Source organism: Dioscorea cayenensis, chromosome 1 (assembly GCF_009730915.1).
Source record: "Dioscorea cayenensis subsp. rotundata cultivar TDr96_F1 chromosome 1, TDr96_F1_v2_PseudoChromosome.rev07_lg8_w22 25.fasta, whole genome shotgun sequence".
Lineage (NCBI taxonomy): Eukaryota > Viridiplantae > Streptophyta > Magnoliopsida > Dioscoreales > Dioscoreaceae > Dioscorea > Dioscorea cayenensis.
This window is the reverse complement of record NC_052471.1, coordinates 16,986,315-17,001,348: the sequence shown is the minus strand read 5'-3', so window position 1 is coordinate 17,001,348 and position 15,034 is coordinate 16,986,315.

Here is a 15,034-nt window from a genome sequence, read left to right as displayed (position 1 = left end):
GATGAGAAATCGAACAATCTCAACATCTCGCACTCGCATAGAGTTGCAATGAGCTCTAAGGATTCCAAGTGATAAATCTCTTCCTTGATGTAGACCTAACCCTTTTATCCAGGCGGAAGGTCCCTAGCCACAATTAAGCCCTAGATACTATGATCACCTCAACGCTTCACTCCATTGCACGCGCAACTAGACCCCAGCGGAGGTTCACCCCTTAGAACATTCACTCTATTTTAGCCGCAAAGAACTCGAACGGAAGTAGAATCTATCACGTCGGAGGGGAAAGGGGACGCTCCTATACCTCTCGACTCACCCTCTCAACCTTCTACAACCTAGCTTTGTCTAACGCTCGTGGTATGTCACTCACTCACAAGGTTACCAACAAGAACTCTCAACCCAAGTGTCACTCTAGGGGAAATGTTCATATGATCAAGCATTTAAGGTTGGAACTCACAATAAACATCAATTTATTGAAAGCATAATAAAGAAGTTAAATGAAACGAATACATCCTAGGGTTCACAATCACCCAAGTACCCACTAGGGGTTTAGCTCTCCATGGAGCTAAGTACAATCAAAGAAATCGAATGTAAAAGCAATGAATCCATAAACAAAACCCCTCGATGGTCGTGTTGATGGTCTTATGGAGAGTCCTCTACTCGTCGTCCAAGGATTCCTTCGTCCGGTATAGGATATGCCTCGATCGAAGCTCCCCTACCAACCTTCTTCCTAATGGAATCAAGATGTCGAAGCCCTAGAACCTCTCCAAAACCTTGGCCAATACCCCTCGAAACCCTAGCCGAAGCCCTGGTTCGAACCATGGAGTACAAGTACAGAAGCTCTTGCTTGTTGATAACACCCAAATCTATGGTCAACTATGCCTAACTCTATACATGTCCCGGAGGAGAAATCGAACAATCTCAACACCTCGCACTCGCATAGAGTTGCAACGAGCTCTAGGGATTCCAAGTGATAAACTCTTCCTAGATTTAGACCTAACACTTTGGTCTAGGCGGAAGGTCCCTAGCCACAATTAAGCCTTAGATACTAAGATCACCTCAACGCTTCACTCCATTGCACGCGCAACTAGGCCCCAACGGAGGTTCATCCCTTAGACCATTAACTCTATTATGGGCGTAAAGAACTCGTGGAATGGAGATAGAATCTATCACGTCGGAGGGGAAAGGGGATGCTCCTGTACCTCTCGACTCACCCTCTCATCCCTCTCCAACCTAGCTTTGTCTAACGCTCGTTGTGTGTCACTCACTCACAAGGTTACCAAGAAGAACTCTCAACCCTAGTGTCACTCTAGGGGAAATGTTCATACAATCAAGCATTCAAGGTTGGAACTCACAATAAACATCAATTTATTGAAAGCATAATAACCAAGTTCAATGAAACGAATACATCCTAGGGTTCACAATCACCCAAGTATCCACTAGGGGTTTAGCTCTCCATGGAGCTAAGAACAATCAAAGAAATCGAATGTAAAAGCAATGAATCCATAAAGAAACCCCCTCGATGGTCGTGTCGATGGTCTTGTGGAAAGTCCTCTACTCGTCGTCCAAGGATTCCATCGTCCGGTATAGGATACGCCTCGATCGAAGCTCCCCTACCAACCTTCTTCCTAATGGAATCACGATGTCGGAGACGTAGAACCTCTCCAAAACCTTGGCCAATACCCCTCGAAACCCTAGCCAAAGCCCTCTCACAAGATGGAGAAATGAATACCAAAATCGGGGTTGAATCGGCATTAAATAGGGCTGGAATCGAGCGACTCCACGGGCGTGTACGGTACACGTGCCCGTGCGGAATTTCCACACGGGCATGGGTAATTTCCACACGGGCATGGGTAATTTCCACACGCCCGTGTGGATTCTCTGTTTCTGCGGTTTTCGGCCGGCTATAAACAGTAACTGCCACAGTGATTTGCCAGAAATACTCCCGAATCCACTTTTCATCGAGGTAACATAAACGGGCACTCGTTTATGCTGTGGATCACTTTGCTTCTTTAATGACGGATAAGATGATAGAGATCTTGTTCTATGTGCATAAGTCAGAATGCTTGAGTGTGACTGCCCTTGTGCCCCTCCAAATGGTTGTGTGAACTCAAATACAGGGAGGTTGGCACACACTCTAGCATCTCGCACCCGACTTATATCTTCGCGTTTGAACTTTAGCAAGATTTCGTCCAAAATTGGTGCATTGTGATCCACATTGGCTTCTTTCTTTCATAATTGGTTTCACAACCCTACATGCACGAAAGTAACATAAAAACACACATATTAGTGTAAAAATCCGAGGAAAGTAATGCTCAATATAAGGAAATAATGCTTCGCATTCATATCGCACAAGCACTTATCACATTATGATCCACATTGGCCAATTTCCTTCATACTCGACCTCACAACCCTACCTGCATAAAAGTAACATAAAAACACACATATTAGTGTAAAAACCTGAGAAAATTAATGCTCAACATAAGGAATGAACACTTCGCATTCATATCGCACAAGCACTTATCAGTACAAAATGATAATTGCGACCACTCCCTATAATGTTGTTTATGGAAAATCATGTCACCTACCAATGGAGTTAGAGCTTAGAGCATATTGGGCAATCAAGGCCATGAACTTTGAATTGCGCAACTCGGGGGAACAAAGAATGCTACATCTCAATGAGCTAGACGAATGGAGGATGAAAACATATGGGAATGCAAGGATTTATAAGGAAACAATTCGGAAATAGCATGACAAGCATATTAAAAAACCAAAGGAGTTCAAAGCGATTGATCAGGTGTTGCTATTCAATTCTAGTCTATGGTTATTTTAGGGAAGCTCAAGTCTAGATGGTATGACCCTTGTACGGTGACCGAAGTTTCATCTCATGGGCCTGTTGAGATTACCAATCGAGAGAAGGGTACATTTAAGGTAAACAAACACAGGGTGAAACTCTACTATGGAGGAGAGGTTAATAATGCCGACAAGGAAGTATTCTTCCTTCACGAACTCCCATGAGGTAAGACGAGGTACGTCAAGCTTAGTGACGTCAAACAAACGCTTCTTGGGAAGCAACCCAAGTGTTTACTATTTTTCTTAGTTGATAGTTTAGTTTTTGTATGAATAACTTGTTGAGTGTTTGTGTCTTGATTTTTAGATGCTTCTGCTGTGTATTGCATTGTGGATTTTAATGTCATTATGTGTTTTCATGAAGATTTGGTGAAGTTTAAGACGGTTGAGCTTGTTTTTAATGTTTTCCGCTGGTGTATTTTGCATAAAAGGGAAGGCTCTGAATGCGTACACATGTTCAGGAAATTTTTGCAGAGCCTGCAGAGTCTTCTAAGTCATCCAGAGAAAACACACGAGTGTGTGGAATTTCCGCACGCCCTTGAAGTCATATTGCGAGCTCATTCTAAGAAGCCACATGGGTGTCGACTCGCCCCTGCGAGCAACCTTGCAATTTTCGCAAACCCGTGGGCAACTTCCGCATGGGTGTGTGTTTTCCAGTAGAGACTTGGGAAATTATTTCGAGAGCACACACGAGCATGGACTCGCCCCAATTGGCAAACCTGTGAAAAACTCACGGGCGTGGGAATTTTCCGCACGATCATGCGAATCTCTGTAGACGAGCTTTCTCCATCCCGAGAGGACACAGGGGCGTGCGGCTGCCCCTGTGAGTTAGGCCAGTGAATGTCCACACCCCTGCACAATTTTAGCATGGGCGTGTGAAACACTTAGCGATTCTTCTCGGTTGGACAGAGAAGTCACAGGGCCGTGCAGCTGCCCCTGAGAGTTGGGCGCAAAAGCTTGGGTATTTTCCACACAACCGTGCGGATGCATTTAGAGACAGTGAGTGTTTTCCCAAGAGCGCACAGGGGCATCCGTCTGCCCCTGTGAAGCTCTCTTTTGGAGGCGCACGGGCGTGGGTAATTTCAACACGTAGGTGTGGACGCGCAAAATTCCAAGATATGCGAGTTTTTCTTTAAAATCTTCTTGACTTCTCTTCTTCTTCACTTCCAATCACTCGAACATCAACCGTAATAAGTCTCCTGGTGCACATATCACTGTTTTAGAGTGTTTTCAAATCAATTTCCACACCGAATTCAAAGTTTTCATACCTATTTCATTGGTAAACATTTTTACCCTCCCTTCTTCGCCAATTCTTGTTTTTAATAGATCAAAAGTCTTGAGTTGCACCAATTTTTCACTTTATAATGGTTTTTGCATGTTTAGAGAGCATTTAACCATGTTTCTATGTTGTATTTTTGGAGAATTGATGGGCAACCATGCGGTTTTCATGCCCCGCAAATCCACGCGGGCGTGGTTAATTTCCACAAGCCCCTGTGGAATTCTACAGTAAGATTTTTTATTTAGCTTCTCTGATCATTTTCTTCATCATTTATAGCAGGTATGGCACCACATCCGAAGAAGAAAGATGGTAAGCGCCCATGAAAGACTTTACTTGAATTGGCACATATTGAATTTTCAAACCCCGAGCATCATGCTCGATTCTAGCTGCTATCGAGACTTTAGTTTGGACAATCCCGATTTGTGGACCTAATAGTGTTGAGTGAGGTCCAGCGAGGTGATGTGTTTGCTAGGGAGATTGACGCACTGATGGACGTGGGAAGTTGGAGGTGACTATTGTCGATACGAGAGCCAGTTATTCGCACATTAACACTGGAAGTACTGGCATCTTTTGAGTTTGGGCAGCCATATGGGAGAGATGTCATACAATTCAAAGCATTTTGACGTCATTTTACCATGAGTGTCACTGAGTTTTTAGTTTGTATGGCTTGTATGACGAGACATACACAGATACCGAGGAGTATGGACACTTGCCGACAGATTACCCTGGCACTTTGGCCACACAGCAAGCTACAAGTATGTACACTTGACGAGACATACACAGGTACCGAGAATGTCCAAAGACACATGTTTGTCCTGGCTGAGCTATAGGTATTTATTCGCCGTCATTAGCAGATCTGTGGATGGCTGAGGCTACCACACATGAGTTCTGAGCCGACAAGGGTTATTTTATTTGTCTTCCATGGTTCAGACCGTGCCGATTCACCTGGGGCACATTGTGGCTGTCTTTTTCTATCACCAAGGGCAGCATGGGAAATTAGGAGCATTATTTGCTGGTCCCTACATCACTAGACTTATTCTGGGGATGGGCCTCGCGCATGCCATTCGAGATGCTGACAAGACAATTATTCCTTCTCCACTTGGACTCGATACTCTCATGATGATGGGATTAGTGCGTAGACATGGACCTGGAATTTTCATTTGGGCCACATGCACCACTAAGAGCACTCAAGACGGAGGGGATGTAGCGGAGATTCCACACCGATGACGATCGAGACCTCAAGGCGCCCGAGTAATCGCTTTTAAAGAACCCTATGATTGTATTGAGAGGCTCGAGAGCACTGTGAATGTATTATGGTGTGAGATTATCGAGATTCGGGCGATACAATCAGCACAGTATACCGAGATAGTGGCCCATTTTGACGTGTTACATTAGTTACTAATTGGCAAACCTCTGGCCCTTTAACATCACCATTACCACCTCCACCGGCACCCTTTGATCTAGCAACAGCATCAACACTAGAGCAGAGACCTGACGACACCGACACTTGATTTTGTTTTTCATTTCTTTACTTTATACATTTCATTTTGGACTTGTATACTTAGAAAGAACTTTCCTTCTGATTTTATTTTCATTCTATTATCTCGAGTTGTATTCATTGGCTTATCTTTTATATATACTCGAGTTGTTTTTGTTTTAATGAGCTTCACTAAACCCCCTTGTGTGTGCATGCAGATGGTCTTATCATCATGGGAATTGAGAACTTGTCATAGACGCGGCTAAGGTGCTTCGGCATTTGGTCGTGTATGCTTCACTACACGTTGGAACACCACTCCCAATGAATTAGCTCCATCAAATGCAAGACTAGGAGTCAGGGGAGTATCATTTTGATTGCTTCTCCCACATTTATTCTTGATTGATATACATTTTGAGTGTGCTTGCATGTGTACATTGGGGACAATGTACAACTTAAGTGTGGGGGGAGTTTCATAGTGCACATATTTTTTATATTAGTCTTGATTGTTATACATGCTCACGTAGCCAATGGCGGTTCACCTTAGTTGCAATGATTGTATTCTCGAGTATAGGAGAATTTTTAACATTGAATGTTCTCATGCTCTAGTTCTTGCTTGAATGTTTAGGAATTTTTTGCCCGATTGGCACTTGTGCACTACTCACTCTTTAAACTCTTTTGGAAACTCAACTTTGATGTTAAAGGGACTAGTTTTAGTTTTGTTTCTTATGTTATTTTCTTGAAAAAAATATTGGAAAATGATAAGAAATAACAAAATAGTTTTGTTGTTTAGTTGTGCTTGTTGGGTGGAAAGAGCTACACCTATGATGTATGAAGCTACTATCATAAGTCAGATACTAGTTATGGCCTAATGAGAGAAAGAGCTATCTCATGGGATGAGTGAAAAGCTACCACTCCGGTAGAAAGAGCTACCACCTCGAAAGTGTGAAAGCCACCTAAGCGGCCGCTTTGGAGAGGGCTACCTTAGAGGATGTGTGAAGCTACTACTCTTTTTGAATTTTTGTTACCTTTTGTAGATAAATAAGTCCCTTATACATAGAACTTTGAGGAGTATACATTGGGTTGACTTGAGTGAGTTCACACACTTACACGATTTCGGGTTTGTTATCCTTTTTTATTCAAGTTTTTAGCTAGAGCATTGATTTTTTCGTATTTAGTGATGAAATTCCCCTTACTTGTAGAATGCTCTCTTTGCATGCTTTGGTGAACCTAAGGCCAAGGACTTCCACTATTTCCTTCATCTATGCATATAATTTTTTAATTTTTGCTTGTGGATAAGGAAAAGCTTAAGTGTGGGAGAGTTTGATAAGTGCTTATGTGATAAGAATGTGAAGTGTTCTTTCCTTATGATGAGCACTACTTTTATTTGATTTTCACACTAATATGTGTGTATTTATGTTACTTTCATGCATATAGGGTTGTGAAGTTGAATCTTATAGAAAAAAGCCAATCTAGATCATGAGTACACCATTTGGAGGAAATCTTGAGAAGGTTCAAATGCGAAGACATAAGTCGGGTTCAAGATGCTAGAATGTGTGCCAACCTCCTTGTATTAAAGCTAGCACAATGATTTGGAGGGGCACAAAGGCAGTCACATTCTAAGTATTCCGGCTTCTGCATGTGTAACAAGATCTCCACCAAGGCGGCCATTCATTGAAGAAACAAAGCGATCTACAACGTAAACGTGTGCCCGTTTATGTTACCTCGATGAAAACATGGTTTCGAAGTGTTTCAGAGCGCAACTATAGTAGGGTACTGTAGCAACAATGTAGCAAAATATTGTAGCAGATACTGTTGACAGCCGGCCAAAGAAGGAGTTGTCCAGAGAAGCCACACGGGTGTGTGGAAATGCCACACGCCCGTGCGTTAATTCCACATGGGCCGTGTGAAATATTCACAGGGGCGTGTGGATTCCCGATTCCAGCTCTTTTAGAAGCAGATTTCAGTCCCGATTTTAGCATTCTTTTCTCCATCTTTTCCCCAACTTCAGAGAGGGCTGCGACTAGGGTTTTGAGAGGTATTGGCTATGTATTGGGAGGGGTTCTATGGCTATCACATCATGCTTCGTTTGGAAGAAGGTTCGTGGGAGAGCTTTCGTCGGCACCGATCCGACGAGGTGTATCATAGGCCGGACAAAGGGACCTTTGGATGAGTAGAGGACTCTCCACAAGACCATCATCGTGACTATCAAGGGGGTTTTCTATGGATTCACTGCATTTACATTCGATTTCATTGATTGTAATTAGCTCCATGGAGAGCTAAACCCCCTAGTGGGTTCTTGGATTGTGAACCTAGAATGTACTCATTTCATTAAACCTTGTTATTATGCTTTCATTAATTGATGTTTTTATTGAATTCAAATCTTAAATGCATTGATTGTATGAATACTCCCTTAGAGTAACACTAGGGTTGAGAGTTCTTGTTGGTAACCCTTGTGAGTGAGTGACACACCACGAGAGTTAGACAAAACTAGATTGGAGAGGATTGAGAGAATGAGTCGAGAGGTACAGGAGCGTCCCCTTTCCCCTCTACTGTGATTTATTCTACCTCCAATTCCTCGAGTTCTTTCCAGTCATAGTAGAAAGAATAGGCTAAGGGATAACCTTCCGCAGGGGCTTAGTTGCGAGTGCAATGGAGTGAAGCGTTGTAGTGATTTTAGCATCTAGGGCTTAATTGTGGCTAGGGACCTTCCGCCTAGACCAAAGGGTTGGTCTATATATAGAAAGAGAATTTATCACTTGGAATCCCTAGAACTCATTGCAATTTTATACGAGTGCCAGGTTGAGAGATTGTTTAATTTTTCTTCCGGGACATGTATAGGGTTAGGCATGGTTGACCTTAGATTTGGGACCATGTATTAAAGGATCTCTACGACTCATTAATGCATTAGTTAGGAAGCATAATAGAGGATTTTTGGACTTGAAATGATTGTCGTAGATGGATCAATATCCTAGTACCCCATTTATATCGATTGCCTTACCACTCCTTTACTTGTGCTCTCTCTCTTGTCTCTTTTACTTTTGTTTGCATTACATCTTATCACAAAAATCACTATTTATATTTCGCTTAGTTAAGAAACAATTTTAATATTTTTACTCCCTACGCCCTGTTGATACGATACCCACTCACCTGTGATTTTATTACTTCGACAAACACATGCACTTGCAGGACATACGCAATTGCGTTATCATTGTCCTTTTTGATTCAAGTTTTTAGCTAGAGGATTGATTTTTCGTTTTTAATGTTGAAATTTCCCATACTTGTAGAATGTTCTCTTTGTATGCTTTGGTGAACCTAAGGCCAAGCATTTCCAATATTTCCTTCGTCTATTCTTCAATGTTTTAATTTTTGCTTGAGGACAAGCAAAAGCTTAAGTGTGGGGGAGTTTGATAAGTGTTTGTGTGATAAAAATGTGAAGTGTTCTTTCCTTATAATGATCATTACTTTTATTAGGTTTTAGCGGTAATACTTGTGCATTTGTGTTACTCTCATGCACATAAGGTTGTGAAGTCGAATGTTAAAGAAAGAAGCCAATGTAGATCGTGAACACACTATTTGAAGGAAATCTTGAGAAGGGTCAAACGCGAAGACATAAATCGGGTTCAAGATGTGAGAATGTTTTCCAACCTCCTTGTATTCAAGCTACCACAATGGTTTGGAGGGGCACAAAGGCAGTCATATTCGAGTATCCTGGCTTGTGCATTGATAGCAAGATTTTCACCAATAAGGCTGGTTATTAAAAAAACCAAACCGATCTACAACGTAAACTTGTGCCCGTTGACATTACCTCGATGAAAACAAGGATTCAAGAGTGTTTCGGGCCAATATTGTAGCAGGATTCTATAGCAAACACTGTAGTAAATTATTGTAGCAGGTACTGTTCACAGCCGGCTAAAAAAGAGAATTCCAGAGAATTCACACAAGCGTGTGGAAATTATCCACACCCATGCAGAAATTCCACGGGCGTGCGACAAATCCACAGGAGCATGTGGTTGCCCGATTCCAGCCATATTTAAGCCACGATTCAGCCCCGATTTCAGCATTTGTTTCTCTATTCTTTGCCAAACTTGAGAGGGGGCTGCAGCTAGGGTTTTAAGAGGTATTGGCAGGGTTATCGGAGAGGGTTTTTGGCTTCGACATCACACTCCACTTGGAAGAAGGTTATTAGGAGAGCTTGTACTTATCCGACGAGGTGTGTCCTAGGCCGGACAAAGGAAACTTTAGAGGAGATGAGGCTTCTCCACAAGACCATCTTCCTAACTATTCAGGTGGTTTTCAATAGATTACTTGTTTTTACATTCGATTTCATTGTTGATTGTCACTAGCTCCTTGGAAAGCTAAACCCCCTAGTGGGTACTTGGATTTGTGAACCCCAGCATATATTTGTTTCATTAAACCTTCTATTATGCTTTCATTAATTGATGTTTTATTTGAGTTTCAATCTTGAATGCTTGATTGATTGAATCCTCCCTTACAGTGAAACTAGGGTTGAGAGTTCATATTGGTAACCCTTGTGAGTGAGTGACAGACCACGAGGGTTAGACAAAGCTAGATTGGAGAGGGTCGAGAGGGTGAGTCGAGAGATAGCAGAGTGTCCCCTTTCCCCTTTGATGTGATTTATCCTACCTCTAATTCATTGAGTTCTTCGCTGTCATAGTAGAGTGAATGGGCTAAGGGAGGACCTTCGGCTAGGGCTTAGTTGCAGAGGCAACGGAGTGAAATGTTGAAGTGATTTTAGCACCTAGGGCTTAATTGTGACTAGGGACCTCTCACCTAGACCAAAGGGTTAGGTCTGTATCTAGGAAGAGGGTTTATCACTTGGAATCTCTAGAACTCCATGTGATTCTATTCGAGTGCGAGGTGTTGAGATTGTACGATTTTTCCTCTGGGACAAGGTATAGAGTTAGTCATGGTTGACCTTAGATTTGGGACTGTGTATTGAAGGATTTCCATGACTCATTAATGCATTAGTTAGGAGGTATAATAGTCGGTTTTGCACTTGAAACGATTGTCCTAGGAAGAACAATATCTGAGTAGCCCATTTATATCGATTGCCTTATCTCTCACTTACTTGTACTTTTCTTTCTTGCTTCTTTTATTCTTGTTTGTATTACATCTTATCAACATAATCATTATTCATCTTCACTTGGTTAAGAAAAAATTTAAGTATTTTTACTCCTACTCCCTATGGATATGATACCCACTCACTTGGGATTTGGCGCTATTGCCGGAGAGTAGGCGTTTAGAGATACTTTGGAATTTGTTTTCTTAGCTATTAATTCATTCTATCTATTTCACATCTTCTTTTTCTATCATCATTCTGATTTGTTCTTTTTCTTTTGGTACAGCTACAGGTTATGACCCCAGGGAACCCTTTGATATTAATTGAAGGAGATCCCGAACTTGAATGTACACTCCGAAGAAAAGGGAAAGAACCTATGTAAGAACCGTCAAATCTAGGTGAAGTGGAAGTTGAAGGATCTAACAACATGGCTGAGTAGAATGAACAAAAGAGAACATTATCTTATGTCCCCCAAGTGCACGGGTTTGTCGAGTAATAAAATCCCAGGTGAGAGGGTATCGTATCCACAGGGACTAGGGAGTAAAAATACTTAAATTGTTTCTTAACCAAGTGAAAATGATTAATGATTTTGTTGACAAGATGTAATGTAAACAAGAATAAAAGAAACAAGAAAGAGAAGCACAAGTGAGAGATACGGCAAACGATATAAATGGGGTACTCGGATATCATTACGCCTAGGATGATTATTTTAAGTGTAAAACCGAATATTATGCCTCCTAACTGATGCATCAATGAGTCATGGAAATCCTTCAATACACGGTCCCAAATATAAGGTCAACCGCGACTAACTCTATACCATGTCTCGGCGGAGAAATCGAACAATCTCAACAACTCGCACTCGGATAGAAACACATGGAGTTCTAGGGATTCCAAGTGACAAAAACTCTTCCTAGATATAGACCTAACCCTTTGGTCCAAGTGAGAGGTCCCTAGTTACAATTAAGTCCTAGGTGCTAAAATCATTTCAACGCTTCACTCCGTTGCCTCTACAACTAAGCCCCAGTGGAATGCCATCCCTTAGCCCATTCACAGTCCAATCTATCTTTGTCTAACCCTCGTGGTGTGTCACTCACTCACAAGGGTTACCAATATGAACTCTCAACCCTAGTGTCACTCTAAGGGTGGATTAAATAAATCAAACATTCAAGATTGGAACTCAAATAAAACATCAATTAATGAAAACATAATAGAAGGTTTAATGAAACAAATACATTCTAGGGTTCACAAATCCAAGTACCCACTAGGGGGTTTAGCTCTCCATGAGTTAGTTACAATCAACAATGAAATCAAATGTAAAAACAAGTAATCCATAGAAAACACACTCGATAGTCATGACAATGGTCTTGTGGAGAAGCTTCATCTCCTCCAAAGGTCCCCTTATCAGGCCTAGGACACAACTCGCCGGATCGGTGCCGATGAATGCTCTCCCAATAACCTTCTTCCAAGTGGAGCGCAATGTCAAAGTCGAAAAACCTCTCAAAAAACCCTAGCCACAGCCCACTACCACATTTGGGAAAGAATGGAGAAAAGAATGCTGAAATGGGGCTGAATCGCGGCTTAAATAGGGTTGGAATAGGGCATCCAGATGGCCCTGTGGATATACCACACGGGCCTTTGGAATTCCCGCATGGGTGTGGACAATTTCCACACATCCTTGTGGATTCTCTGGAATTCTCTTTTTTGGTCGGCTGTGAACAGTACCTGCTCTAATAATTTGCTGCAGTGTTTGCTACAACACCTACTACATTACCGGCCCAAAACACTATCGAATCCATGTTTTCATCAAAGCAACGTCAACGGGCACACGTTTACGTCGTATATTGCTTTGTTTTTTTCAATAACCGGCATCATTGGTGAAGATCTTGCTATCAATACACAAGCTGCGATACTCGAATGTGACTGCCTTTGTGCCCCTCCAAACCATTGTTCTAGCTTGAATTCACAGAGGTTGGCACACATTCTCGCATCTTTAACCTGACTTATGTCTTTGCATTTGACATTTCACATGATTTCCTCCAAATAGTGCATTTATGATCTACATTGGTTTTTTTTTCTTTAACATTCGTCTTAACAACCCTATATGCATGAAAGTAATACAAATGCACAAGTATTAGCACTAAAACCTGATAAAACATAATGCTCATCATAAGGGCAGAACACTTCGCATTCTTATCACACAAGCACTTATCACTAAGCAAAGATAGAATAATGATTTTTGTTGATAAAATATAATGAAAGCAAGAATAAAAGAAACACGAAAGAGAGGAACACAAATAGATGAGAGGTAAGGCAATTGATAGAAGTGGGGTCAACCGATAAGCACCTAAGATAATTGCTTGAAGTGCAAAATCAACTATTATATCTCCTAATTTATGCTTAATAAGTCGTGAAAATCACTAAACACACGGTCCCAAAACTAAGGTCAACCATGACTAAATCTACACTATGTCCCGGTGGAGAAATCGATCAATCTCAACACATCACTCTGTATAGAGTTGCAAGACACTCCAGGGATTCCAAGTGATAAACCATATTCCAATGTATAGATCTAACCCTTTGGTCTAGGCGAAAGACCCCTAGTCGTAATTAAGCCCTAGGTGCTAAAGTTACTTCAACACTTCACTCCGTTACCCATACAACTAAGCCCTAGCGGAGGTCATCCCTTAGCCCATTCACTCTACTATGACCGCAAAGAACTCTTGGAACGTGGAGGTAGGATAAATCAAATCGGAGGGGAAATCGGATGCTCCGCTATCTCTCAACTCACCCTCTCAACCCTCTCCAATCTTGCAATGTCTAACTCTCATGGTGTGTCACTCACTCACAAAGGTTACCAATGTAGACTCTCAACCCCAATATCACTCTAAGGGAGAAATCATACAACAAGCATTCAAGATTGAAACTCAATTAAAGACATCAATTAAGGAAAACAGAATAGAAGATTAATGAACAAATACATCCTAGGGTTCAAAAATCTAAGTACCCACTAGGGGTTTAGCTCTCCATGGAGCTAGTTACAATCAACATTGAAATCGAATGTAAAAACATGTAATCCATAGAAAAACCATCTCGGTATTTGTGTCGATGGTCTTGTGGAGTAGCTTCGTCTTTTCCAAAGGTCCCCTTGTCCGGCCTAGGGCACACCTCGCCGGATCAATGCCGATGAAAGCTTCCCCAATAACCTTTTTCCAAGCGGAGTGCGGTGTTGAAGCCGTAGAACCTCTCCAAAACCTTATCAAACCCACTCTAAACCCTAGTGATAAGTGCTTGTGTGTTAAGAATGCGAAGTGTTCTTTCCTTACAATGAGCATTACTTTTATCAGGTTTAAGCGCTAATACATGTGTATTTGTGTTCTTTTGTGCATGTAGGGTTGTAAAGCTATGTTTTGAGAAAAGAAGCCAAAAGTAGATCGTGAATGCACTATTTGGTCGAGTCTTGGAAGGAACAAACGAGAAGACACAAGTGCGGCTCTAAGAATGTAAATGTGTGCCAACCTCCATGTATTCAAGCCATTACAATGACTTGGAGGGGCACGAAGATAGTCACATTTGCGTACCCGACTGGTGCATTGATAGCAAGATCTTCATTATTGAGATTTTTGATTAAAGAAGAGTTGTGATGTATGGCATAAACGTGTGCCTGTTTATGTTACCTCGATGAAAAGTGTGGAATTGGGAGTGTTTCGGCCGAGTACTGTAGTAGGTTACTGTAGTAAATGACTTTAACAAGACATTGTAGCAGAACTATTCATAGCCGGCCGAAAATCAGATTTCCAGAGAATCCTTACTTGCGTGTGGAAATTATCTAGACCCGTGTGGAAATTCCACAGGTCCGTGTGGAAAATCCACAGGGGCTTGTGGATGCCCGATTCCAGCCCTATTTAATCGCGATTCAGCCCGATTTTGGGGATCTTCTTTCCCCCTTCTCTCTAACTTTTCTCCATCTATTGAGAGGTCGTCAGCTAGGGTTTTGAGAGGCTTTTGGCATGACTTTGGAGTGGTTCTCCGGATTTGACACCGCGCTTCGCTTGGAAAAAGGTTATTGGGGGAGCTTTCGTAGGCATCGATCCGGTGAGGTGTGCCCTAGGCCGGACAAGGGGAACTTTGGAGAAGACAAGGCTACTGTATAAGACCATCAACATGAATATAGAGGGGAGTTTCCTATGGATTACTTATCTTTACTTTCGATTTCATTGTTGATTGTTTCATTGATCTTCCATTATGGTTTCCTTAATTGATGCTTTTAACTGAGTTCCAATCTTGAATTCTTGTTGAATGATTTCTCCCTTAGAGTGGCTCTAGGGTTGAGTGTCAATATTGGTAATCTTTGTGG